Below are 27,379 nucleotides of genomic sequence, written 5' to 3'. Positions count from 1 at the left end.
GTAAAATTCCATTGTGTATAAATACCACATTTTCTTAATCCATTCATCAGTAGTAGGGCATCTTGGCTGTTTCCATAACTTGGCTATTGTGAATAGCACTGCAATAAACATGGGTAGCAGGTGCCTCTGGAGTAACCTTTGTCACATTCCTTTGGGCATATCCCCAGGAATGAGATTGCTGGATCGTATGTTTAGATTTTTAAGAAGCCTCCCATTTTTTTTCCAGAGTGGTTGCACTAGTTAGCATTCCCTCAGCAGTGTACGAGGGTTCCTTTTTCCCCACATCTTTGCAAACACCTGTTGTTTGTGGTGTTTTTGATTATGGCTATTCTAAAAGGGTCAGGTGGAATCTTAGCGTAGTTTTGATTTGCATTTCCTTTATGGCCAGAGATGGTGAGCATTTTTTCATGTGTTTTTTGGCCATTTGATTTTCTTCTTTTGAGAAAGTTCTGTTTAGTTCATGTGCCCATTTCTTTATTGGTTCATTGATTTTGGGAGAGTTTAGTTTTTTAAGTTCCCTATATATTCTGATTATCAGTCCTTTGTCTGATGTGTAGCTGGCAAATATTTTCTCCCACTCTGTGGGTATTCTCTTCAGTTTAGAGACCATTTCTTTTGATGAACAGAAGCTTTTTAGTTTTATGAAGTCCCAGTTATCAATGCTATTTCTTAGTTGCTGTGCTGTTGGGGTTCCGTTGAGAAAGTTCTTACCTATACCTACTAACTCCAGAGTATTTCCTACTCTTTCCTGTATCAACTTTAGAGTATGGTCTGATATTAAGATCCTTGATCCATTTTGAGTTAATCTTGGTATAGGGTGATATACATGGATCTGGTTTCAGTTTTTTGCAGACTGCTAACCAGTTTTCCCAGCAACATTTGTTGAAGAGGCTGTCTTCTCCATCATATATTTTTAGCGCCTTTGTCAAAAATTTGGTGGGTATAGATGTATGGATTCATATCCAGTTCCTCTATTCTGTTCCACTGGTCTTCATGTCTGTTTTTGTGCCAGTACATGCTGTTTTTATTGCTATTGCTTTGTAATATAGTTTGAAGTTGCATATTGTGATATCTCCAGCATTACTCTTTTTGCTGAGTATTGCCATGGCTTTTTGTGGTCTCTTGTGTTTACAAATGAACTTTAGTCAGGTTTGCCAGGGGTCTGTCAATCTTATTTATTTTTTCAAAGAAACAACTTTTTGTTTCATTGATTATTTGTATGATTTTTTTGTTTCTATTTAATTGATTTTGGCCTTTATTTTTATTATTTCTCTCCTTCCGCTTGTTTTGGGATTTGCTTGTTCTTATTTTTCTAGGAGTTTGAGATGTAGCATTAGGTCATTGATTTGAGATCTTTCTGTCCTTTTATTATATGCACTCATGGCTATAAATTTTCCTCTCATGATTGCCTTTGCTGTGTCCCATTTATTCCATTATTCTGAGTTTTCATTTTCATTAACTTCCAGGAACCTTATAATTTCCTTTTTTATTTCATCAATGACACATCAACCATTGAGCAATGTGCTGTTCAGCTTCCAACTGTTTGCATGTTTTTTTACTGTTGTTTTTGTTGTTGATTTCTAGTTTTATGCATTGTGATCAGAAAGAATGCATTGGATTATTTCTATTTTCTTATATTTGCTGAGGCTTGCTTTGTGCCCTAACATATGATCAATTTTGGAGAAGTTCCATGACCTGCTGAGAAGAATGTGTATTGTGCAGAAGTTAGATGAAATACTCTGTAGACATCAGCTAGGTCCATTTGCTATATGGTGTGATTTAGTTCTAGAATTTCTTTATTGATTTTTTGTTTGGATGACCTATCTATTGGTGATAGGGGGGTATTAAAGTCTCTTGCTACCACTGTGTAGGAGTCTATCTATGTTTTTAGGTCCTTCTAAGTATGTTTGATGAAATTGTGTGCATTGATGTTGGGTACATATAGGTTGATAATTGTTATTTCCTTTTGGTGTATTTCCCCTTTTATTAGTATGGAGTGGCTTCTTTATCTCATTTGATCAATGTAAGTTTGAAGTCTACCCTGTTTAAGATGAGTGTTGCTACCTCTGCCTGTTAATGGGACCATTGGCTTGATAAATCTTCTTCCAGCCTTTCACCCTAAGCCTGTGCTTGCTTCTGTCAATAAGGTGGGTATCCTGTAAGCTGGAGATTTTTGGAACTTCCTTTTTAATCCAGTTTGCCAAACGGTGTCTTTTGATATGGGAATTACATCCGTTAACATTCAGTGTCAGTATTGATAGGTATGTAGTGATTCCTGTCATTTAGTTGTCTTTGTAGTTTAAGGGTTTGATTGTGTGCAGCTGAATCAATGTTACTCTCTACTTTCTTGTGTTTTTTTCTCCTGTGGTTTGGTACTGCCTGCTCTTTCATGGTTTTGTTTGCTTTCATTTTCTGTGTGCATGATTCTTTGAAGAATCTTTTGTGGTGGTGGCTTGGTGGTCATATATTGTTTTAGTTTCTGTTTATTGTGGAAGACTTTTATTGTTCCATCTATGTTGAATGATAGTTTTACTGGTAGAGTATCCAAGGGTTGAAGTTATTTTCATTTCATGTCTGGAATACCTCACTTCATGCCCTTCTTGCTTTTAAGGTTTCCATTGAGAAATCTGCTGTGATTTTGATGGGTTTCCTTTGTATGTTATTTGTTTTTTTCTCTTTTACAGCCTTCAATATTCTCTCTCTATTCTCTGTGCTTGTTGTTTTAATGATAATATGTCGTGGGGTAGTTCTATTTTGATCAAATCTGTTTGGTGTCCTGGAGGCTCCCTGTACCCAAATGGGCATAGTTTTCTCTAGAGTTGGGAATTTTTCTGTTATTATTTTGTTGAATATATTATGAATTCCTTTTGCTTGCACCTCTTCTGCTTCTTCAATGCCCATGATTCTCAGGTTTGGTCTTTCGATGGAGTCGGTGAGTTCTTGCATATTCCTTTCACAGGACTTGAGTTGTTTGACTAATAGTTCTTTGGTTTTTCCTTTAATTACCATTTCATCTTCAAGTTCAGAGATTCTGTCTTCTGTTTGTTCTGTTTTCTGGAATGGTCTTCCATTTGTTTTGTATTTCTGTTTCATTCTTTTTTCTGAGGTTTTCCATATCATTTGTCACTTCCTCTTTAATATTGTCAATTTTCATCTTTCATTCATTTATCTTTCTATTTATGGTGTTCTCTGTTTCATTTTGGTATTTATTTAGGGCTTCTATGAGTTCACTTATTTGTTTTTGTGTCTTCTCATGTTCTTTATTTTTGTTGCCTTGGAATTCCTTGAGTGCTTCCCGTACGTTTTGGTTGACAGTGTCTAGTAACATCTCTATGAAATTCTTATTGAATTCTTGCAGGATTTCTTCTTTCACGGTGTTCTTGTTTGGTTCCTTGGGTCCTTGGTGTAGTTTATCTTTGTTTTGTTGTCCGCTTCTGGGTATCTGTTTTCTTCATTTTCCTCTGAATACTGTACTAATTTATTTTGGGGGGAAGGTTTCCATCCCTTTTTCATCTTCCCCTTTATGTCCCTGGATTATGTGTAATTTAGTATTAGCTGAGTTACAATAATAAAACTAACAAAACCGAGAAAGAAGGAGAACAAAGAAAAAGAAAGAAAGAGAAAAAGAAAAGAAAGAAAAAAATGGGGAAACGAAGAAATGAACAGGGAGAGATGGTGTACAATCAAACAGCAAGCAAGACAGCCAAACCCTTAAAGAAAGGGAAAAAAAATCGCTGGTTCAGGAACAGTAGAATTACAGTCTTAGTTGTTCTGGTGTTACTCCTTTAGGATCCAGTCCTGTTTGTCTGTGTCTCCTAGGCAAGTTTGGGGCCAGCATCTGGTGGTGTTGGATCCCTCCTGTGGCAGGTGGCAGGTGGTGGCCTGGAGGGCTGCTGGGTGGTGGCCTGGTGGGTCCATGGTGTGGAGGTCTGGTGCACCAGTGGGCTGGCCCATGGGTGGTGACCTGGTGGGCTGGCGGATGGTGGTCTTGTGGGATAGTGGCCTGCTGCTCTGATGGGCTACAGCCTGGCAGGTCTGTGGGGTAGCAGCCTGGTATAGAAGTGGGCTTCTGCCTGGCTGGGCAACAGCCTGATGGCCAGTGGGCAGAGGCTTAGTGGGCTTACAGGTCAGCTTCATGGTGAGGTGGGGTCCTGGCAGCTGCTGGTGGGGCAGCTATCTGGTGGGCCTACAGAGTGGGGGCCTGGTGGTCCTGTAGTGCAGGAGCCTGGCAGGCCTGCAGGGCCAGGATCAAGTGGAGTGGTGGCTCTGTGGTTCTGTGGGGTGAAGACTTGGTGGGCTTGAGAGATGGAGGCCCAGAGGATCGGTGTTCTGGCAGACCCATGGAGTGGGCCCTGGTGGGCCTGTGAGGCAGGTGCCTGGTGTAGTTGTGACCTGGCAGGCTTGTGGAGTGGGGGTTTGATGGGCTTAGTGGGTGGGGACCTTGTGGGCCTGTGGGGTGGAGGCCAAGTGGACAGTGGCCAGTCTGTTTTTTCAGTAAATCATGGTGTGGAGAAGCCTTCCATGAGCTTGGGATTCAGGGTGCTGAAGTTTTGGTTTTCCCTGGTTCTTTACCTCACCCAAGTATGTCTCCAGTGTCTTAGCAAGGTCTCCAATTCACGGAGTTCATGCAGTCTGCATCTGTGCCCCAGTCGCCATCTTGAATTCCCTGGGATTTCTCATTAGGTGTTCTAGATTTAGTGTTGATCATTGTACAACTGAGTTTTACCTAAAATGTAAGTTTTATAGTACAGATTGGATGTATCAATAAAAAGTTATTTGAGAAAAGTAATACTGTGTTACTTTCCTTTGTTGATGGACTGATGCAATTACGGTTAACGTGTATTGATAAGGAAATAGTGAAAGATGAAGACAGAATATTTTTCTACAATGACTGTTAAGGTAAAATGCTAGAATTAATTACTGTCAGAAACAATACAAAAGAATATGTCCTATCCCCATTGCTGTTATTATTATATATGTTATTTTTATTATTATGTTATGGAAGACCTAGGAAATACAATACATGATGAAACAGAAATGGCATGTATAGCTATTGAAGATAAGTATTTTCAGTACTTGCAAGGTATCTGATTCTTCCCTGAAAAATCCCATGAAGTTCAATTTAAAAATTGCTAGAATAAGAATGAATTGGAATAACATGGACATATTTGCATATAAAATAAATAGCTTGTGTTTAAATTACCAAAAATTCATTTTCCATGAGTATAAAGAAAAAAAAAACTTAGTTTAGCTTATTCCACAAAAGTTGAAATTTATGTGAAGAAAAGCAAAATGTTGGAAACTATAAAAGAAGATAAACACAGAAGTAGGTCTTAACTCTGGAGAGCAACACTGAATAGTTTTAAATTGGTAAATTATTTTCAAAATAATGTATGTATCTAGTGTAACTTTTGTTTCAACCTCTTGAAGCACTTATATTGGAATATAATAAAAAGATTCTACAGATCAAGTGCAGGAATAGTGAGACTAGCCAAGGATGTTCTGAAAATGAGTAATTAGAGAGGCCTGTCACATCATGTATTCTAACTTTATTTCTCTTCCAGCTGACCTTAGTCCAAAGATACAATAGCCAAAAAGGTATGGAAATAGTACAATAATAAATATGTGGATAAATAGAAATAGTATAGCAGAAAAAAATCTCTTTCACTATCACTGACACGACTTCCACCAGCAAAACTCTTGACTTTATAAAGAATTTAGAAAATGGCCAACATGACCTCACAAATTAATAAGAGAATAGAGAGATAATTCAGTGTATGGTGCAGGTAAAATATTGGTTAAATCATGGAAAAATAAATCTATAATCCAATTACATTCCTTATATTAGATTTATTAAATAAATATGAGTAACAAAAGTAATTGAAGTATAGGAAAATAAATATGAATATTTGACACTAGCTGGGAAGGGGCTGGGGGGTGGAGATTGGTGAGATATTGGTCAAAGGATACAAAATTTCATTTAAAAAAGAGGAGTAAGTTCAGAGTATCTATTGTACAATATGGTGACTATAGTTTCTAGCAATGTATTTTATACTTGAAAATTGCTAAGACAGTAGATTTTAAGTGTTCTCACCACACATAAAATGTATGTATGTGAGGCAATGAATATATTAAGTAAATTTATTTAGTCATTTCCACAATGTATATATACATATATATATATAGAGAGAGAGAGAGAGAACATCATGAATACATAAAATATTTTCAATTAAAATAAATAAAAATAAAAATAACACCATGACCAATTGAGGTAGAGGCCATAAAGAGAAAAATCACTTTTTTTTTTAAAAAGGAGAGGGGTGCTTGCTTTGGCAGCACATATACTAAAATTAGAGTGATACGGAGAAGATTAGCATGGCCCCTGTGCAAGGATGACACACAAATTTGTGAAGTGTTCCATATTTTTGAAAGCAAACCTAAGAAGGAGGTGGAACAAGGAGCTGAACTCACATGAACCATCAGAAGGGCCACCAGCAGGCGGGTGATAGGCCACTGCCTGAAGTAGGAAAGGAGAGAAGGTGGCAGACTACAGGGCTCAGACCCTGGGCACCCACTGTCAGACGGCTCTGCAGCATTGGGGAACAAACAGCAAACCATCACAACATGCTGACAGTGGCAGCTGGTTGACAGATCACTGACCTTTCCCTTGCCCCAGTGAAAGGGGGTGAGGCAAAGACACAAGTCCCTAGTAAACAAGCACAGATATAAGCCAACTCCAAAGCAGGACAACTAGTAGACTGTAGAGCTGCCACACTTCACTGTGGGAGAAGCTGACCAAGAAGCAGCTGCTGAAAGACAGAAGAAAAAAAATGCTACTCACAGGCCAACCACCTGACAAGACTAAGACAGAGCTTCTGCTTAAATACCAACACCATGATTGGATACTGGAGGGGTAACACCAGAACTTAAACTAAGACTGAAATTCAATTGATCCTGAACCTGGAGTTTTTGCTTGTTTATTTGCTCATCTCTCCCCATTGATTTCTTTGGGTTTTTTGCTTGTTTGTTTTTGGCTTGTTTTTGTTTTTTGTTGTTTTATCATTGTGATTTAGTTAATACTAAATTACACAAAAACTAGGGATAGAAACAGCACACACACAATTAGCTAAAAATCCAATACAGCCACAAAACAAAATTTAACCAAGGGAAAGAAAATAGGTGATTGAAACCACCAACTAACCTATCAAGAACAGTTACACAATACAAGCAGGAATCATGGGAATAAGTAAAAGGGATGGAAACTATTCCCCTCCAAAAAATAATTTAATACAGGATTCAGAGGAAAACAGAGAAAATGGATACCCATTCCGGACTCCAACAAAACAAAGATAAATGACGCCAAGGAACCCAACAATGTCAGCTAGAACACCTTAAAGAAGAAATCCTGCAAGTAATCACTGAGAATTCTATGGAGATAATACTAAACGTGGTTAACCAAAATGTAATAGGGACACTCAAGAAATTTCAAGACACCAAAAACAAAAAATAAATCCTGTACTACTTTATTTTTTGGGGAAGAATGGTTTCCCTCCCTTTTTCTTCTTCCTATATTTCCAATAGGTACTGTTTCTATCCCTGGACTAAGTGCAATTTAGTTTTAGCTGGGTAACAATATTAACACTAACAAAATCAAGAGAGAAGGATAAAAAAGAGAAAGAGATGGAAAGATAAAAGGAAGAGAGAAGAGAGGAAAAGAGAAAAAAATGGGAGAGATGGTGGATGATCAAGCAGCAAACCAGGTAGCAAATCCCTTAAAGAAGGGAAAAAGAAAAAAAAACCACCAGTTCTGGAACAATAGAATTGCAGTCTTATTTGTTCCAACGTTACTCCTTTAGGATCCAGACCTGTCTGTGTGTCTCTCTTAGGCAGGTTTCGAGCCCTCCTGTGGTGGGTGGCAGATGGGTGGGTCCCTCGGGCCTATGGGTGGAGGCCTTTGATTGCGGGGAACTAGTGGGCCTTTGGAGCATGGGCCTGGCATGCCTGAAGGGTGAGAGCCAGCGGAGTGGAGATCCTGTGTGTCTATGGATTGCTGGCTTGGCAGGCTTTAGGGGCACAGTCCCGGTGGAGATCATGCAGGCCTGTGCAGGGGTGAGGGGCATAGCCCAGGAGAGATCGTGGAGGCCTGTGCAGGCCTGAAGGCACAGCCCAATGGAGATTGTGCATGTGTGGATGGCCGTCTTGGCAGGCCTGAGGAGTGCAGGCAGACAGAGTGGAGATTGTGCAGGCCTGTACAGGCCTGAGGGGCACGGCCCAGCAGAACGGAGATCATGTGTGTATGGATTGCCAGTGTGGCAGGCCTTGGGGACATGGCCTGGCAGAGCAGAGACCATGCAAGCCTCTGCAGGCCTGGGGTGCTGCTAGGTGGAGTGGAGATCGTGTGTGTGTGGAGCCCTGGCTTGGGAGGCCTTAGGGGCACAGGCTTGGCAGGCCTTAAGGGCTCATCCAGCAGTGATCATGCATATCTGAGGAGTGGGAGTTTTGGGTAGCACAGCCCTGCCAGGGCTGAGGAGCAGGGCTGGAAGATTGGAGATTCCATGGAGTGAGGATCAGTGACTCTGTGGGCTTGTGGGGTGGGCTTGATGTCCAGCACTGGCTATTCTTTTAGTATATCATGACATGGAGAAGCCTTCCACGAGCTAGGGGTTCAGAGTGCTGATTTTTCAGCTCTCTGTTGTACTTTACCTCAGTTAAGTGTGTCTCCAGTCTCTCAGCAAAGTCAGTCCCTGATCACTGAGCTAAAGAGGTCTGTGGCTGTGTCCCGGTAGCCATCTTGGATCCCTCCAGAATATTCTATCAGACCTTTAAAGAAAAACTAATACCAACACTCCTTAAACTGTTCCATGAAATAGAAAGAGAAGGAGCACTGCCTAACACATTTTATAAAGCCAATATTACTCTCATCCCAAAACCAGACAAAGACACCTCCAAAAAGGAGAACTATAGGCCAATCTCCTTAATGAACATTGGTGCAAAAATCTTCAACAAAATAATGGCAAACTGAATCTAAAAACACATCAGAAAGATCATTCACCACGACCAAGTCAGCTTCATCCCAGGGATGCAGGGGTGGTACAAAATATGCAAATCTATAAATGTAATATAGCACATTAATAGAAGCAAAGACAAAAACCACTTGATCATCTCAATAGATGCAGAAAAAGCCTTTGACAAGATCCAACACCACTTCCTGATAAAAGCTCTAAGAAAACTAGGAATAGAAGGAATGTACCTAAATATTGTAAAGGTTATATATGACAAACCTATGGCCAACATGATATTAGTGGTGAAAAACTGAAGCCATTTCACTTAAAATCAGGAACAAGACAAGGGTGCCCACTATCCCTATTTTTATTCAACATAGTACTGGAATTCCTAGCCAGAGCAATTAAGCTAGAAGAAGAAATAAAAGGAATACAAATAAGTAAAGAAATGGTCAAAATATCCTATTTGCAGACAATAAGATCCTATACATCAAAGACCTAAAAAAATCTACCCAAAACTCCTAGATACCATAAACGGTTACAGCAAGGTGGCAGGATATAAAACCAACTTACAAAAATCATTAGCTTTTCTATACACCAATAACAAACAAACTGAGAAACAACATATGGCAACAATTCCATTTACAATAGCTTCAAAAAAAATCAAACACCTAAGAGTAGTCTTTACAAATGATGTGAGTTCCCTCTACACGAAGAGCTACAAACCCCAGAAGAAAGAGATCAAGGAAGACCACAGAAGGTGGAGAGATCTCTCATGCTCGTGGATTGGTAGAATCAACATAGTAAAAGTGCCTATACTACCAAAAGCAATCTACTTGTTTAACACAATTCCCATCAAAATCCATGACATTCATCACAGAGATTGAAACATCTACCCTAAAGTTCATCTGGAAACACAAGAGATGGTGAATAGCCAAGGCAATACTCGCTGAAAGAGCAATGCTGGTGGTATCACAATACCTGACTTTAAACTATATTACAAAGCAATAGTAATAAAAGCAGCATGGTACTGGCACAAGAACAAACATGAAGACCAGTGGAACAGATTAGAGGACCTGGATATGAATCCACAGAACTATGCAGACTTATTTTTGAAAAAGGTGTCAAAAATATATGATGGAGAAAAGAGAGCCCCTTCAACAAATGTGGCTGGGAAAAGTTATCCATCTGCAAAAAACTGAAACTAGATCCATGTTTATCACCCTATACTAGTATCAACTAAAAATGGATGAAGGTCTTTAATATCAGACCTGAAACTCTGAAGTTAGTACAGGAAAAAGCAGGGTATATTCTTGAAGTAACAGGTATAGGCAAGGACTTCCTCAATAGAACTACAGCAGCTCAGCAACTAAGAGAAAAGATGGGCAAATGGGAGTTCATAAAATTTAAAAGCTTCTGCACAACAAAAGAAATGGTCTCAAAACTGAAGAGAACACCCACAGAGTGGGAGAAAATATTTGCCAGCTATACATCAGACAAAGTACTGATAACCAGAATATACAGGGAACTTAAGAAAGTAAACTCTCCCAAAATCAATGAACCAATAAAGAAATGGGTAACTGAACTAAACAGAACTTTCTCAAAAGAAGAAATTCAAATGGCTAAAAAGCACATGAAAAAATGCTCACCATCTGTAGCCATAAAGGAAATGCAAATCAAAACCACACTAAGATTCCACCTCACTCCTGTTAGAATAACTATCATCAAATACACCACCAGCAACAGGTGTTGAGGGAAAAGGAACCCTCATACACTGCTGGTGGGAATGCAACCTAGTGCAACCACTCTGGAAAAAAATATGGAGGCTTCTTAAAAATCTAAACATAGATCTGCCATATGATCCAGCAATCTTACTCCTGGGGATAGACTCAAAGGAATGTGACTCAGGTTACTCCAGACAATCCTGCACACCCATGTTTATTGCAGCACTATTCACAATGGCCAAGTTATGGAAACAGCCAAGATGCCCCACTACTGACGAATGGATTCAGAAAATGTGGTATTTATACACAATGGTATTTTACTCAGCCATGAAGAAGAATGAAATCTTATCATTTGCAAGTAAATGGATGGAACTGGAGAACATCATTCTGAGCGAGGTTAGCCAGGCTCAGAAGACCAATAATCATATGTTCTCCCTCATAGATGGACTTTAGATTTAGGGCAAATTCAGCAATGTTGTAGGACTTGGGTCACATGCAAAGGGGAAAACACATATGGGAGGTATGGGGATAGGAGGAAACCCAAAACAGGAAAGTGTTTGATGCCCCTACTGTAGAGGAACTGGTACAGAAACCTTAAAGCGACAGAGGTCAATATGGGAAGGTGATCAGGAACTAGTGAAAAGGTCAGGTAGAGGTGAATCAACTTGGGTTGTAACACATTTGTACATGGAAGCAATGCTAGGAATCTCTCTGTATAGCTGTCTTTATCTCAAGTAGCAAAAATGCTTTGTCTTTCTTACTATGCTTATGTCTTCTCTTCAACAAAATTAGAGCTAAGGGCAGAACAGGTTCTGCCTAGAAGAAAGGGGGTTTGGAGGAGAGAGGGAGCAGATGGGGTCAGGGGTGAGGAATGGCCCAAACAATGTATGCACATGTGAATAAATGAATAAAAAAATTTAAAAAAGGATGAACTGTTGAAAAATAATTAGCTCCTTGAATTAATTGTCTCCAAAAGTGCTATGGTATGTGATAGAATGGGCACAGTGTACAAAATTGAAATGCAAAAATTCGTGTGTACTAAAAAAAAAAGGGGGGGCATGCATTTTGATTTTATGGTGAGCCCTGCAAACTGCATAGCTGGTCTTGATTAGGTATCCTGAATAGGGCAGTTATGGTTTGGAATAATGCCTCAGGGGGATGAGATATGGAGTATATAACAGGATATCCTAACAGTGTTTATGAATTTGGATTGGAACTAATTTACATTGTTATGTGTCATCTGTCTAGAAATGTCCAGCATCAATTTATCCATTACTGATGATTTCAGAACAAGTGTGATAGAAATTCATTACTGAAATCAAGGATATAGCCTTTTAAAGGTTTTAATAGAAAACACATAAGTAATGACTCTTTGAAAGCATTGGCTTTAGCACCAAATGAAAGAGTTCTCAAATTTCTGCAGTCATCATGTAGCAACATTCAGAATTTAGCCTTTCAAGGTTATCTGGTAACTTCATCATCTTTGCACAGACTGTCTCTAATGGTAGGGAAAAGGGGGATGGAGATTCTGTTCTTTTTTTTTTAATTTTCTGTTTGTGTATGTGTGTATGTGTGATTGTTTCAGCACTGTCAGTGATTGTGCACTAGACACATTTAAAAATAAATACATTTTATAGCAAATTTCAATCCCTTTGTTAAAGACCAAAGAGTGGATAATGCTCAATATTAGAAAGATTTTCCTGTATCCAAAACTCAATGACTTATATATTTGAAATATATATTTATTTGTCTTTTAGTCTTAAACTGGAAAGCTCCACTAAGATCACAAATTTACTTGCTCAATTGAAGCAACATTTTCAGAGGTGTTAAGTATAAACATAAATTTGCAGTTTGCAAGCTCACATCAGCCTCTGCTTTTGGTTGGAGGCTATGTATTCATTTCACTATACTGTAGTCCCTTAGATTGTAGAGGATCAGGGCATAAAATTGCAATTTCTCAGTGATGTTACTCTGAACTACTTTATTATGCAGTTAGCTGTTTGGCCAGTAATGTATTCAATAACCTGCTCTATTCCATGTGCACACATACCTTCTTTCTTGCTTTTCTGTAAAGCCATTAATTTCCATGAGTTGAGACCAAAAACATTATCAAATGGGAAATGTTTAGTGCCTCCAAAATGTAATTTTCTGGTCTCCCTTAAGTTGTTAGAGAGTAGGCCTGCATCTCAAAAATCTCACCTTTTCCAAAGAGACAGATCAGTTGGTTACTCACTGCTTTAAGCTTCTCACTGCATCTTACCATAGTAAGTGTGTTCTAAATTTGGGGTCTTTGTTCTCAGCCCCCCCTACTGACTGAAAGCCTATGCATTTCTCCTGATTTAGGACAAATAAGTGGAGTTACAACATAAGACACAAGAAATTCAATAAAAAGGCAAATGTGAAGCTGATTTCTCTCCAACATTTATCCTAGTTTGTGTGACCAAGTCCCTATGTTGTCCTCAAGACTTTTCTGCACTGCTAAACTACCAAGGTCTGATAGGATGGGAACCCTGCATTGGTCTTGTCTGTTTTTACCCTAACCTACTTTCTTATGACTGAAACTCTATTATTAACTACTAGACTTCCCTTGGTGCTGCCAGCCAGCTTAGCTCTCTGAATACTGTGCTTTTAATTTCTCTGTGTATACTCAATGGGAAACTCTTTTACCCACTGCCATCACTATATCAGCAGGTTTACTCTACCATATGGCTGTTATAGTATTTGCTTAGAGACCATGTTTCTTCTGTCTGGGAAAGGTCCATTTCCTTTACTTGACAAACAGTTCATCAGAATCCACAGTACACATACTTTTGTTGATCCTTTAGTTTCTAGTTCTGCAGCAGAAAAGCTATGCAACAGTGTCATTAAAACTACATTCAGAGCTGTTGAACTTATAGGACATAATAAAATCATAACTTTTTTTTAACCATGAAGATATTTTTAAAGGAAATAAAAATGAAGATCAGCTTAATGAGGAAGGAATTTTGCAAGTTTAGGGGTAGAAGAGTTAAGTAGTTAGAAATATTTTGCCCAGCTGGAAATCAACAGAAAACAATCAGAAATACCTTAGGCAAAAGGGAGAATTTGCTGGGTTCTGGAAGTTCACATCTATAATCCTGGCTAATTGGGAGACTGAGATCAGAAGGATCACATTTCAAGAATAGGCCTGGCAAATACTTCAAGAGACCTCATCTCAGCCAATAGCTGGGCATGGGGGTGGGGCATGCCTGTTATACCAGTTAAGGTGGGAAGCATAAATAGGAGGATCATGGTCTAGGCTGGACTGGGCAAAAAAGTGAAAGTGTATCTCAAAATTAATCAGAGCAAAAGGGCCTGCCTTGAAAGCATGAAGCCCTGAGTTCAAATCCCAGTACTGCCAAAAAAAGGAGAATGTTTTCAAACATTTTTTACTAGCAAGAATTAATTGTACAAAATAATGAGTTACATCATGACCACTTTTGGCACTGGAGTTTGAATTCAGGACCTTGTGCATGCTAAGCAGGTACTCTACTATTTGAGCCACATATCTAGCCCTTTTTTTACTTTAATTATTTTTAAAGTTGGGTTTCATGTTTTTTGCCTCAGAAACAATCCTCCTACATATGGCTACAGGTGTCCGTAACCATGCCTGGCTTATTATTTTTTTTTATTGTTGTGCTGGGTGGGAGTATATTGTGGCATTTTAAAATGTTCTTACAGTATATCAAATATATCACACTCGAATTCAACCCCTCTACCATCCCCACATCCTCACCAACATTTGCTATTGGTGGTGTTCTTGATGGTAGCTATTCTAATAGGAGTGAGGTGGAATCTTAGTGTGGTTTTGATTTGCATTTCCTTTATGATGAGGGATGGTGAGCATTTTTTCATGTACTTTTTGGCCATAAGGACTTCTTCCTTTGGAAAAGTTCTGTTTACTTCATATGCCCACTTCCTTATTGGTTCATTAATTTGGGGGGAGTTTAGTTTTTTGATCTTCCTGTATTTTCTGGTTATCAGTCCTTTATCTGATGTATAGGTAGCAAATATATTCTCCTATTCTATGGGTGGTCCCTTCAGTTCAGAGACTATTTCTTTTGTTGTGCAGATGCTTTTTAATTTCATGTAGCCCCATTTGTCCATCCTTTCTTTTAGTTGTTGGGCTGCTGGAGTACTACTGAGGAAGTCCTTTCCTGCACCTATTACTTCCAGGGTATTCCCTACTCCTTCATGTACTAACTGCAAGGTTTCAGGTCTGATATTAAGGTCCTTAATCCACTTTGAGTTGATACTAGTACACAGTAACAGGCAAGAATCTAGTATAAGTTTTCTTCAGGCTTATAACCACTTTTCCCAGGAACATTTTTGAAGAGGTTTTCTATTCTCCTTCATATGTTTTTGGTGCATTTGTCAAAAATAAGGTGGGCGTAGCTGTGTGGATTCATATCTGAGTCCTCTATTCTGTTCGACTGGGCTTCATATCTGTTTTTGTGCCAGTTCCATGCTGTTATTATTGTTATGGTTCTGTAGTATAGTTTGAAGTCAGGTATTGTGATACCTCCAGCATTGCTCGTTTTCCTCAGGATTGCCTTAGCTTTTCGCAGTCTTTTGTGTTTCTAAATGAACTTTAGGGCAGATTTTTCAATCTCTGTGATGAATGTCATTGGGATTTTGATGGGAATTGCATTGATGTAGATTGAGTTTGGTAGTATAGCCATTTATTTATTTATTCATATTTGGATACATTGTTTGGGCCATTTCTCCCCCCTGCCCCACTCCCTGGTTCTCCCCCCCACATCCCTCACTTCCAGGCAGAACCTGTACTGCCTTCTTCTCCAATTTTGTTGAAGAGAAGACAAGCAATAATAAGGAAGATACAGTGTTTTTGCTAGTTTGAGATAAGGATAGTTAGTGTAGCCATTTTTACTATGTTGATTTTGCCAATCCATGAGCATGGGAGATCTTTCCACCTTCTGTAGCCTTCCTCGATGTCTTTCTTCAGTGATTTGCCATTCTCCTTTTAGAGGTCATTTGCATTATTTGTTAAGTTTATTCCTAGGTATTTGATTTTTTTGAGGCTATTGTAAATAGAATTGTTTTCATATATTCTTTCTAAATTTGTTCATTGTTGATGTATGGAAAGGTTACTGAGTTTTGTAAGTTGATTTTGTATCCTGCTATATTGCTGAAGTTGTTTATGGTGTCTAAGAGTTTTGGGGTGGAGTTTTTTGGGTCTTTGAGGTATAGGATCATGTCATCTGCAAATAGAGATACTTTGACTTTTTCCTTACCAATTTATATTTCTTCTATTTATTTTTCTTGCCTTATTGCTCTGGCTAGGATTTCCAGAAGTATGTTGAATAGGAGTGGGGAGGGTGGGCATCTTTGTCTTGTTTCTGAGTTTAGGGAAAATGATTTCAGTTTTTCCCCATTTGGTATGATGTTGGGTCTAGGTATTTCACATATAGCCTTTATAATGTTGATGTACATTCCTTCTATTCCTTGTTTCATTAGAGTTTTTATCATGAAATGGTGCTGAATCTTACTGAAGGCTTTTTTGGTGTCTGTTGTGATGATCAAGTGGTTTTTGTCTTTGCTTCTGTTAATGTGCAGTATTACATTTAATGACTTGCTTATGTTGAACCACCCCATGCATCCCTGAGATGAAGCCAACTTGGTCATGGTGAATAATATTTCTGATATGTTGTAGTATTTGGTTTGCCACTACTTTATTGTGGATATATGCATTGATGTTCATTGGTCTATAGTTCTCTTTTTTTGGATGTGTCCTTGTCCAGTTTTGGGATAAGTGTAATGCTGGATTCATAGAATGAGTTAGGCAGTGTTCCTTTCCTTTCTATTTTGTGGAAAAGATTAAGGAGTGCTGGTATTAGTTCTTCTTTAAAGGTCTGGTAGAATTCAGCTGAAAATCCATGAGGTACTGAAGTTTTCTTTCTTGGGAAACTCTTTATTGTTGCTTCAACTTAATTACATGTGATACATCTGTTTAGGTGGTTAATATCCTCTTGGTTCAGTTTTGGATGGTCATAAGTATCTTGAAATTTGTCCATTTCTTCAAGATTTTCCAATTTATTGGAATATAGGTTCTCAAAGTAGTCTCTGATGATTCCCTGGATTTCCTCAGTGTTTATTTTCATCTCTCATTTTTCATTTTTGATTTTACAAATTTGGGTCTTTTCCCTCTTCATTTTAGTCAGATTTGCAAGAGGCTTGTCAACGTTGTTTATTTTTTCAAAGAACAAGCTTTTGTTTCATTGATTCTTCGTATGATTTTTTGGTCTCTATTTCATTAATTTTGGCCTTTATTTTTAGTATTTCTCTCCTTCTGCTTGTTTTGGGTTTTGCTTGTTCTTTTTTCCTGGAGTTTGAGATGTAGCATTAGTTCACTTGTTTGTGTTCTTTCTGTCCTTTTAATATATGTACTCATGGCTATAAGCTTTCCCCTTAGGACTGCCTTTTCTGTGTTCCAAAGGTTCTGGTAGGTGGTACTTTCATTTTCATTAGCTTCCAGGAAACCTTTGGCTTCCTCTCTTATTTCTTCTATGACCCACTGATCATTGAGCAATGTGTTATTCAGCCTCCAATTATTTGCCTATTTTATGATTGTTTTTGCTGTTCAGTTCTAGTTTTAATGCATTGTGATCAGATAGAAAGCAGGGGATAATTTCTATTTTCTTATATTTGTTGAGGCTTGCTTTGTGCCCTAAGATATGATCTATTTTGCAGAAAGTTTTATGGGCTGCTGAGAAGAATGTATATTGTGCTGTTGTTGGATGAAATATTTTGTAGAAATCAATTAGGTCCATTTGATCAATGGTGTCATTTAGTTCTAGGATTTTTTTGTTGATTTTTTGTTTTGATGTCCTATCTATTGGTGATACAGGGATATTAAATCTCCAACTACCACTGTGTTGGCATAAATATATGCTTTTTAGTCCTTTAGTGTAAGTTTGATGAAATTGGGTGTACTGACATTGGGTACACATAGGTTGATAATTGTTATTTCCTTTTGATGTATTGCCCTTTTATTAGTATGAAGTGCTCTTCTTTATCCCATTTGACCAATGTAAGTTTGAAGTCTACTTTGTCTGATATAAGTATTGCTATTCCTGCTTGTTTTGGGAGACCATTGGTTTGGTAAATATTCTTCCAGCCTTTCACCATAAGCCAGTGTTTGCTTCTGTCAATAAGATGGGTCTCTTAAACAACAGATTGTCAGATCTTCCTTTTTATCCAGTTTGCCACGTGATGTCTTTTGATGAGGGAGTAGAGTCCATTGACATTCAGTGTTAATAATGATATGTATGTGGTGATTTCTGCCATTCAGTTGTTTTGTTGTTTATGGATTTGATTGTGTGCAACCAAATCAATGCTACTCTTTGATTACTTGTCTTTTCATCTCCTGTGGTTTGATACTTCCCTTCCTCTCTTGGCTTTGTTTGCTTTCATTTTCTGTGTGCAGAATTCCTTGGAGAAAGTTTTGTGGTGGTGACTTGGTGGTCATATATTGTTTTAGTTTCTGCTTATCATGGAAGACATTTATTGTTCTATCTATTTGGAATGATAGTTTTGCTGGGTAGAGTATCTTAGGGCTGCAATTATTTTCATTCAGTGCCCTAAATAACTCACTCCATGCCCTTCCTGCTTTTAAGGTATCTGTTGAGAAATCTGCTGTGATTTTGATGGGTTTACCTTTATACATTATTTGTTTTTTCTCTCTTACAGCCTTGAATATTCTTTCTCTATTCTCTGCTCTTGTTGTTTTAATGATAATATGCCATGGGGAGGTTCTATTTTGGTCAAGTCTGTTTGGTGTCCTGGAGGCATCCTGTACCTGAATAGGCAAAACTTTCTTGAGGTTTGGGAAATTTTCTGTTATTATTTTTTTGAATATGCTATGTTTCTCTTAGACTTGTGCCTCTTCTCCTTCTTCAATGCCCATGACATTCAGGTTTGGTCTTTTGGTGGCTCCTTGCCCCACCCCCCCATTCTCCAGGTCAGGTTCAGTGTTCCACCCCCATTTCCACTGTCCATGTTAGATTACACTTCACTGTTTATGTTTTTCAGTTCTGCTTGGGGGAGGAATTCAGTCTGCCCATAGGATATGCTGGATTTTTTTTCCCAGAAGGTGGGTAGGGGAGTCACGTATGGTACGTGATGCTCACCTGTTCATTCTGCAGTTTCACACAGGCAGCTTTGGAGCTTGCTAGTGGGTAGAAATGTTTCTGCTTTTTTCCATACAGCATGGTGTAGGGAGACTTTCTATGGGCTAGGTGTCAAGGATGTCACAGAGTTTGATTCTGATTGATGCTCTGTCTTCTGCTTGTTGGGAGAAAATAAGAAAAAGAAGTAGCTAGGTGTCTTTTTTTCCCCAGGGCAGGACATATCTTGCTGGCTGTACCATGCAGGATTTTTGTGGCTGTTAGGTGCAATTAAAGGCTGATTTAAGCATCAGTTTTTGAATTTTATGTGTACCTAATGTGATGGTGGTTATTATTTTGGCTAAAAGCAATCAGAATTATCCAAGTGTAGCTCCAGTGTCTCAAGGAGGTTTCTGGTGTCACAGAGCTTAGGATTTTTGTTCCCCTACCCTAGCCACCATTTTCAATTTTCTCTGTCCATCCTCTCCACCATTAAAAGAAGAACTTTTTTTATATAAAGACTCGTCTCACAGAACTCAAGCATATGAATGTAGCTCTGACCGGATGGAGACTCTTGTCATTTATTGCCCTTTTTTTTGAATTAATTTTTAATTGTTAAGATTGTTATTATTGGAGAAGATCAAGATGTCAAATAAGATAGGGCATCAGAATTCCTGAGCTCTGTGACTCTAGAAACCACTTTGAGACATGGGAGCTACACTTGAGTAATTCGGGTTGTTTCTAGCCAAAATAATAACCTCCAACACATTAGGTGCACATAAAATTCAAGAACTGACCCTTAAAACAGCTTTTAATTGCACTTAATAGCCAGGAAAATCCTGGGGTAGCACAGCCAATAGGGCATGTCTGCCCTGGGAAAAAAAACTCCCTGGCCATTTCTTCCTTTTCTTTTTTTTTTCCAAAAAAACATAAGATAGAGCATCAAATAAAATCAAAACCTGTGACATCCTGGACCTCTAACCTGTGGGAAGCCTACCTACACCCTGCCACACTGAACCCAGTCCCAGTAAGCACCTGCCTTGAGAAAAGTGGCACACCATTTCACCCTGATGGCTGGATTCAAAGCTGCCTGAACAAATCTGCAGACCCACATGTGAGCAACACGCCCCACACACAACTGTCCTAATGCCCCCAGGAACATAATCTAGTATGTCCCCTGGGCAGATTGAGCCCCATCCCAACAAAACTGAAGAGCATAAAAAGTGAATTGTAATCTACCACCAACAGTGGGATTAGGGTGGAACACTGAACCAACCTCAGAGAATGGGAGTGGTGCAAGGAGCTGAACTCTTAGTGTACAAAGGTGACACAAGGAACACAGGCTAAGAGCAGGGGTGGGGTGACAAGCCAACTTCACAAAACAGGAGTGTGGTGGATCACTGAGCTAGTCACATGGGACTGAGGGTGGTACTCAAAACTGAATTGCCCCACCTTGCTGAGGGAGGAGTTGACCAGAGTTTCAGCAGTAAGGCAATGCAGTTGTTGCCTGGTGAAAACAACAGATCAGACCACCTTGCACATACTGGTAGTATTTACCTCAGATCCCAATTGCAAACTGAATAGAAGGAACCAAATACTGCTCACAAGCCAGTCATCTGGTGAGCCCACTTCAGAGCTCCTGCTTGTAATGGATGGCCCATAAGACCAAGGAAAGAGTGAAAAAAACCCTCCAGCCATCTTCCCCCTCCCTGAGCTGTACGATGAGAGGGCCAGCACCCTTCCCTACAAAGCCCAGAATACCAAGCGCCAATACCAGGATTGGAAGCCAAAGGAATAATTCCAGAACTTTTTGTTGCTGTTGTACCAGATTTTTTTGTATTATTAACTTTACCATTACTATTTTCTTATCCTTATTCTTACCCCCTTCACTTTCTCTCCTTTTCTTATGCTACAATCCATTGTTCACAATCCCCCCAACTACTCTTTCTGCCCATTCTCATCTACTCTCTCTCCCTGTCTTCACCTCCCTCTCATATCCTTCCCCAACCTGTCACCATGTTATTCCTCTGTGCTACACATTCAACACCTGCAGACTAGCCTACTGTTCCAACCATACACACCTCCAGTCCTCTGCAATCCTTGACACAAGCATCTTCCACTACAACTGTGGAGCTACACATAAATACAGACAAGGGCCACAAAACCTAGCAGCCCCCATAACTATTTCCCCACTTGTCACAACAGTCCCTTTCCACACCCCTTTTAGCACCACACTTACCAATTACCCAAGTTCCTATCACTAGCCAAACAATCATTACTTCCCCAAACTCCCACTGTTTATAGATATTATCACCAAGGGTTTTCTATATAAAATGTCAACAACTGGTGTGGCATTGAAAGTGTGAATTTGTTGTTGCTAATTTATACCTCCATGCCAGGGACAGAAACACCACATCAACCTAGCTAACAACAAATTCGGTCACAACACAAAATTAAATCAAAGAAAAGAACTCAGGCAATTAAAACCAACAACTAGCCAAGCAATAACATAGTTGCACAGTACTCATTAGAATGACAGGGAGAAGAAGAAGGCAAGGAAACAACACTGCTCAAAAAAACAATTCAATAGAGAATTTAGTGGGACATGAAGAAAATGAATACCCAATACCTGAACCGAACAAATAATGATAAATGAGCTCAATGATGGCCACAAAAAGTCTCTCAAAGAGGAAATAGTGGAAGGTATCACTGAGAAACTCATGGATTAAGCTATGTGACACAGTTAACCAGGAAGTACATGATGCAGTCAAGAAATTTCAAGACACTACAAGTTAAAAAACTTGAGAAGACACAGAAACAACTAAATGAACTCAAAGAGGACTTCAACAAACACCAAAGTGAAACAAAGAGAATATAGACCAAATGGACCTAACTGATGTCTACAGAATATTTCACCTTACAACAGCACAATATATATTATTCTCGGCAGCCCAAAATATACTGTATTTTTCCAAAATAGACCATATCTTAGGGCACAAAGAAAGCCTCAACAAATATAAGAATATTAAAATAACCCCTTACATACTATCTGGTAACAATGCAGTAAAACTATATCTCAACAACAAAAGCAGCAGCAGAAAACTAGCAAACAATTGGAGATTCAACAACACATTGCTCAATAATGAGTGGGTCACAGTAGACATAAGAGAGGAAATCAAAACATTCCTGTAATTTAATGAAAATGAAAACACAACCTACCAGAACCTATGGGACACAGCAAATGCAGTCCTAAGAGGAAAGTTTAGCCATGAGTGCACATATTAAAAACACAGAAAGATTGTAAATAAACAGCCTGATGACTCCTAGAAAAACAAAAGCAAACTAAGCCCAAAATAAGCAGAAGGAGAGAAATAATAAAAATAAAGGTTGAAATTAATGAAATAGAGACCAATAAATCTGGTTCAAAGATTATCCAACCTCTGACCAATCTGACTAAGATGAGGAAGGAAAAGATGCAAATTAATAAAATTAGAAACAAAAAGGGGGAGATAACAACAAACACCAAGAAATCCAGGGAATCATCAAGGACTGTTTGAAAACCTATATTTAAAAGAATTGGAAAATCTAGAAGAAATAGAAAAATTTCTAAATACATATGACCATCCAAAACTGAACCAAGAGGATATTAACCACCTAAACAGATCTATAAAAACATAATGAAATTGAAGCAATAATAAGAAGTCTCCCCCAAAAGAAAAGTCCAGGACCTGAGGGATTCTCTGATGAATTCAATCAGACCTTTAAAGAGAAAATAATACCAACACTCCTTAAATTTTTCCATGAAATAGAAAGGGAAGAAACACTGCCTAATGCATTTTATGAAGCCAGTATTACACTTATCCCAAAACTGGACAAGGACACATCCAAAAAGGAGAACAACAGAACAATTTTCTTCATGAACATCAATGCATAAATTCTCAATAAAATAATGGCAAACTGAATTCAACAACATATCAGAAAGAAAATTCACCATGACCATGTTGGCTTCATCCCAGGGATGCAGGGATGGTTCAACATATGCAAATCAATAAATTTAATACAGCACATTAATAGAAGAAAAGACAAAAACCACTTGATCATCTCAATAGATTCAGAAAAAGCCTTTCATAAGATTCAACACCATTTCATGATAAAAGTTCTGAGGAAACTAGAAATAGAAGGAATATACTTCAACATTATAAAGGCTGTATATGACAAACCTATAGCCAACATTATACTTAATGGGGGAAAACTGAAACCATTTTCCCTAAACTCACAAATGGGTCAAGGGTGCCCACTGTCCCCACTCCTATTCAATATAGTTCTGGAATTCCTAGCCAGAGCAATAAGGCAAGAAGAATAAATAAAATGAATATAAGTAGGTGAAGACTAGCGAAACTATCCCTATTCACAGATGACACGATTTTATACCTTAAAGATCTGAAAAACTCCACCCAAAAACTCTTACACATGATAAACAGCTTCAGCAAAGTAGCAGGATACAAAATCAACTTACAAAAATCAGTAACTTTTCTGTACAACAATGAGCAGATTGAGAAATATAGGAAAATAATTCCAGTTACAATAGCCTCAAAAAAAATCAAATACCTAGGAATAAACTTAACAAATGATGTAAAAGACCTCTATAAGGTGAAGTACAAACCATTGAAGAAAGAGACTGAAGAAGATTACAGGAAGTGGAAAGATCTCCCATGCTCATGGATAAGCAGAATCAACATAGTAAAAATGACTATACTACTGAAAGCAATCTACATGTTCAATGTAATTCCCGTCAAAATCCCAAGGACATTCATCACAGAGATTGAAAAATAATCTATCTTACAATTCTTTTGGAAACACAAAGACCAGAAATAACCAAGGCAATACTGAGGAAAAAGAGAAATGCTGGAGGGTATCACAGTACCCAACTTCAAACTGTACTACAGAGCCGTAGAAATAAAAACAGCATTGTTCTGGCACAAAACAGACATGGAGACCAATGGAACTGAATAGAGGATCCAAATGTGAATCCATGCAACCTCACTCAACTAATCTTTGACAAAGGTGCCAAAACAAATGATGGAGAAAAGATAGCCTCTTCAACAAATGTTGCTGGGAAAAGTGGTTATTTGCCTGTAGAAGACTGAAACTAGATCCATGCCTTTCATCCTGTACTAGTATCAAAGGAGATTAAGGACCTTAATATCAGAACTGAAACATTGAAGCTAACACAGGAAACAGCAGGTTATTCACTGGAAGCAAAAGTTATAGGCAAGGACTTCCTCAGTAGCACAAAAGAGGCTGAGCAAATAACAGAAAGGATTGACAAATGGGAGTACATGAAATTAAAAAGCTTCTGTACAACAAAAGAAATAGCCTCTAAATTGAAGAGTCTACTCACAGAATGGGAGAAAATCTTTGCTAGCAATACATCAGACAAGGGATTGATAACCAGAATATACAGGGAGCTCAAAAATCTAAACTCTCCAAAATAAATGACACTAAAAAGAAATGGGCAACTGGACTAAACAGAAATTTTTAAAAGGAAGAAATAATGGCTAAAAAGGATGAAAAAAATGCTCACCATTCCTGGCCATAAAGGAAATGCAAATCAATGCCACACTAACATTCCACCTCACTCCTATTAGAACAGCTACCATCAAAAACACCACCAACAACAAATGTTGGAGAGAATGCATGGGAAAAGGACACTGCTGATGGGAATGTAAGCTAGTAAAACCACTGTGGATAACAATATGAAGATTTCCTAAAAAACTAAAGATAGATCTGTCATATGATACAGCAATACTACTCATAGGGATATACCTGAAGGAATATGACCCTGGTTACTACAAAGGCACCTGCACCCATGTTTATTGCAGCACTATTCACAATAGCCAGGCTACGGAAACAGTTAAGATGCTCTACTACCAATGAATTAAGAAAATGTGGTACTTCTACACAATGGAATTTCATTCAGCCACAAAGAAGAATGAAAATTTGACTTTAGCAAGTAAGTGAATGGAACTGGAGAACATCATCTTAAGTGAAATTATCCAGGCTCAAAAAGCCAAAAATCGCATTTTCCCCCTCATATGCAGATTAGAGACCTAAAACAAATGCAGTAATATTATTGGACATGGGTCACACATTAAGGGGAGAACACACACGGGGGGAATAGGGAAAGGGAGTGATATTCTCACTGTAGAGGAGTGAATTTAGCAATCTTAAACTGGCAGAAGCCACTATGTGAATGGGACTAGGAAGTAGTGAAGAGGTCTGGTAGAGATGCACCAATTTGGATTGTAATACACATATGCATGGAAACAACACAGGGAATTTCCCTGTATATCTATCTTTATCTCAAAGTAGCAAAACACCATGTTTTTCTTATTATCTTTTTTTTCCTTTTTCTTTTATTATTCATATGTGCATACAAGGCTTGGTTCATTTCTTCCCCCTGCCCCCACCCCCTCCTTTACCACCCAGTCTGCCCCCTCCCTCTCCCCCCCAATACCCAGCAGAAACTATTTTGCCCTTATTTCTAATTTTGTTGTAGAGAGAGTATAAGCAATAATAGGAAGGAACAAGGGTTTTTGCTGGGTGAGATAAGGATAGCTATACAGGGCATTGACTCACATTGATTTCCTGTGCGTGGGTGTTACCTTCTAGGTTAATTCTTCTTGAACTAACCTTTTCTCTAGTACCTGTTCCCCTTTTCCTATTGGCCTCAGTTGCTTTTAAGGTATCTGCTTTAGTTTCTCTACGTTGAGGGCAACAAATGCTAGCTAATTTTCTAGGTGTCTTACCTATCCTCACCCCTCCCTTGTGTGCTCTCGCTTTTATCATGTGCTGATAGTCCAATCCCCTTGTTGTATTTACCCTTGATCTAATGTCCACATATGAGGGAAAACATACGATTTTTGGTCTTTTGGGCCAGGCTAACCTCACTCAGAATGATGTTCTCCAATTCCATCCATTTACCAGCAAATGATAACATTTCGTTCTTCTTCATGGCTGCATAGAATTCCATTATGTATAGATACCACATTTTCTTAATCCATTCGTCAGTGGTGGGGCATCTTGGCTGTTTCCATAACTTGGCTATTGTGAATAGTGCTGCAATAAACATGGGTGTGCAGGTGCCTCTGGAGTAACAGTCTTTTGGGTATATCCCCAAGAGTGGTGTTGCTGGATCAAATGGTAGAACAATGTCTAGCTTTTTAAGTAGCTTCCAAATTTTTTTCCAGAGTGGTTGTACTAGTCTACATTCCCACCAACAGTGTAAGAGGGTTCCTTTTTCCCCACATCCTCGCCAACACCTGTTGTTGGTGGTGTTGCTGATGATGGCTATTCTAACAGGGGTGAGGTGGAATCTTAGCATGGTTTTAATTTGCATTTCCCTTATTGCTAGAGATGGTGAACATTTTTTTCATGTGTTTTCTGGCCATTTGAATTTCTTCTTTTGAGAAAGTTCTGTTTAGTTCACTTGCCCATTTTTTATTGGTTCATTAGTTTTGGGAGAATTTAGTTTTTTAAGTTCCCTATATATTCTGGTTATCAGTCCTTTGTCTGATGTGTAGTTGGCAAATATTTTCTCCCACTCTGTGGGTGTTCTCTTCAGTTTAGAGACCATTTCTTTTGATGAACAGAAGCTTTTTAGCTTTATGAGGTCCCATTTATCTATGCTATCTCTTATTTGCTGTGCTGCTGGGGTTTCATTGAGAAAGTTCTTACCTATACCTACTAACTCCAGAATATTTCCTACTTTTTCTTGTATCAACTTAAGAGTTTGGGGTCTGATATTAAGATCCTTGATCCATTTTGAGTTAATCTTGGTATAGAGTGATATACATGGATCTAGTTTCAGTTTTTTGCAGACTGCTAACCAATTTTCCCAGCAGTTTTTGTTGAAGAGGCTGCTATTTCTAGATCACATATTTTTAGCTCCTTTGTCAAAGATAAGTTGCTTATAGTTGTGTGGCTTCATATCTGGGTCCTCTGTTCTGTTCCACTGGTCTTCATGTCTGTTTTTGTGCCAGTACCATGCTGTTTTTATTATTATTTCTTTATAATATAGTTTGAAGTCAGTCATTGTGATACCTCCTGCATTGTTCTTTTGACTGAGTATGGCCTTGGCTATTCGTGGCCTCTTGTGTTTCCATATAAATTTCACAGTAGATTTTTCAATCTCTTTAATGAATGTCATTGGAATTTTAATGGGAATTACATTAAACATGTAGATTACTTTTGGGAGTATCGACATTTTTACTATGTTGATTCTACCAATCCATGAGCATGGGAGATCTCTCCACTTTCTATAGTCTTCCTCAATCTCTTTCTTCAGAAGTGTATAGTTTTCCTTGTAGAGGTCGTTCACATCTTTTGTTAGGTTTACACGTAGGTATTTGATTTTGTTTGAGGCTATTGTAAATGGAATTGTTTTCATACATTCTTTTTCAGTTTGCTCATTGTTAGTGTATAGAAATGCTAATGATTTTTCTATGTT

At 38.4% G+C, this 27,379-nt stretch overlaps 1 non-coding gene across 1 annotated transcript; it reads left to right on the top strand.

The window, feature by feature from the left end:
• The first annotated feature begins 6,320 nt into the window (after positions 1-6,320).
• LOC141420022 (U6 spliceosomal RNA) lies at positions 6,321-6,427 on the top strand. The gene has a single exon (XR_012444729.1). It is a non-coding gene; the product is annotated as a U6 spliceosomal RNA (small nuclear RNA).
• The last annotated feature ends 20,952 nt before the right edge of the window (positions 6,428-27,379 follow it).

This window comes from Castor canadensis, chromosome X (genome assembly GCF_047511655.1).
Source record: "Castor canadensis chromosome X, mCasCan1.hap1v2, whole genome shotgun sequence".
In the NCBI taxonomy this organism is placed as follows: Eukaryota; Metazoa; Chordata; class Mammalia; order Rodentia; family Castoridae; genus Castor; species Castor canadensis.
Note: the sequence above shows the minus strand (reverse complement) of the source record. Positions and strands in the feature narration are given on the sequence as shown.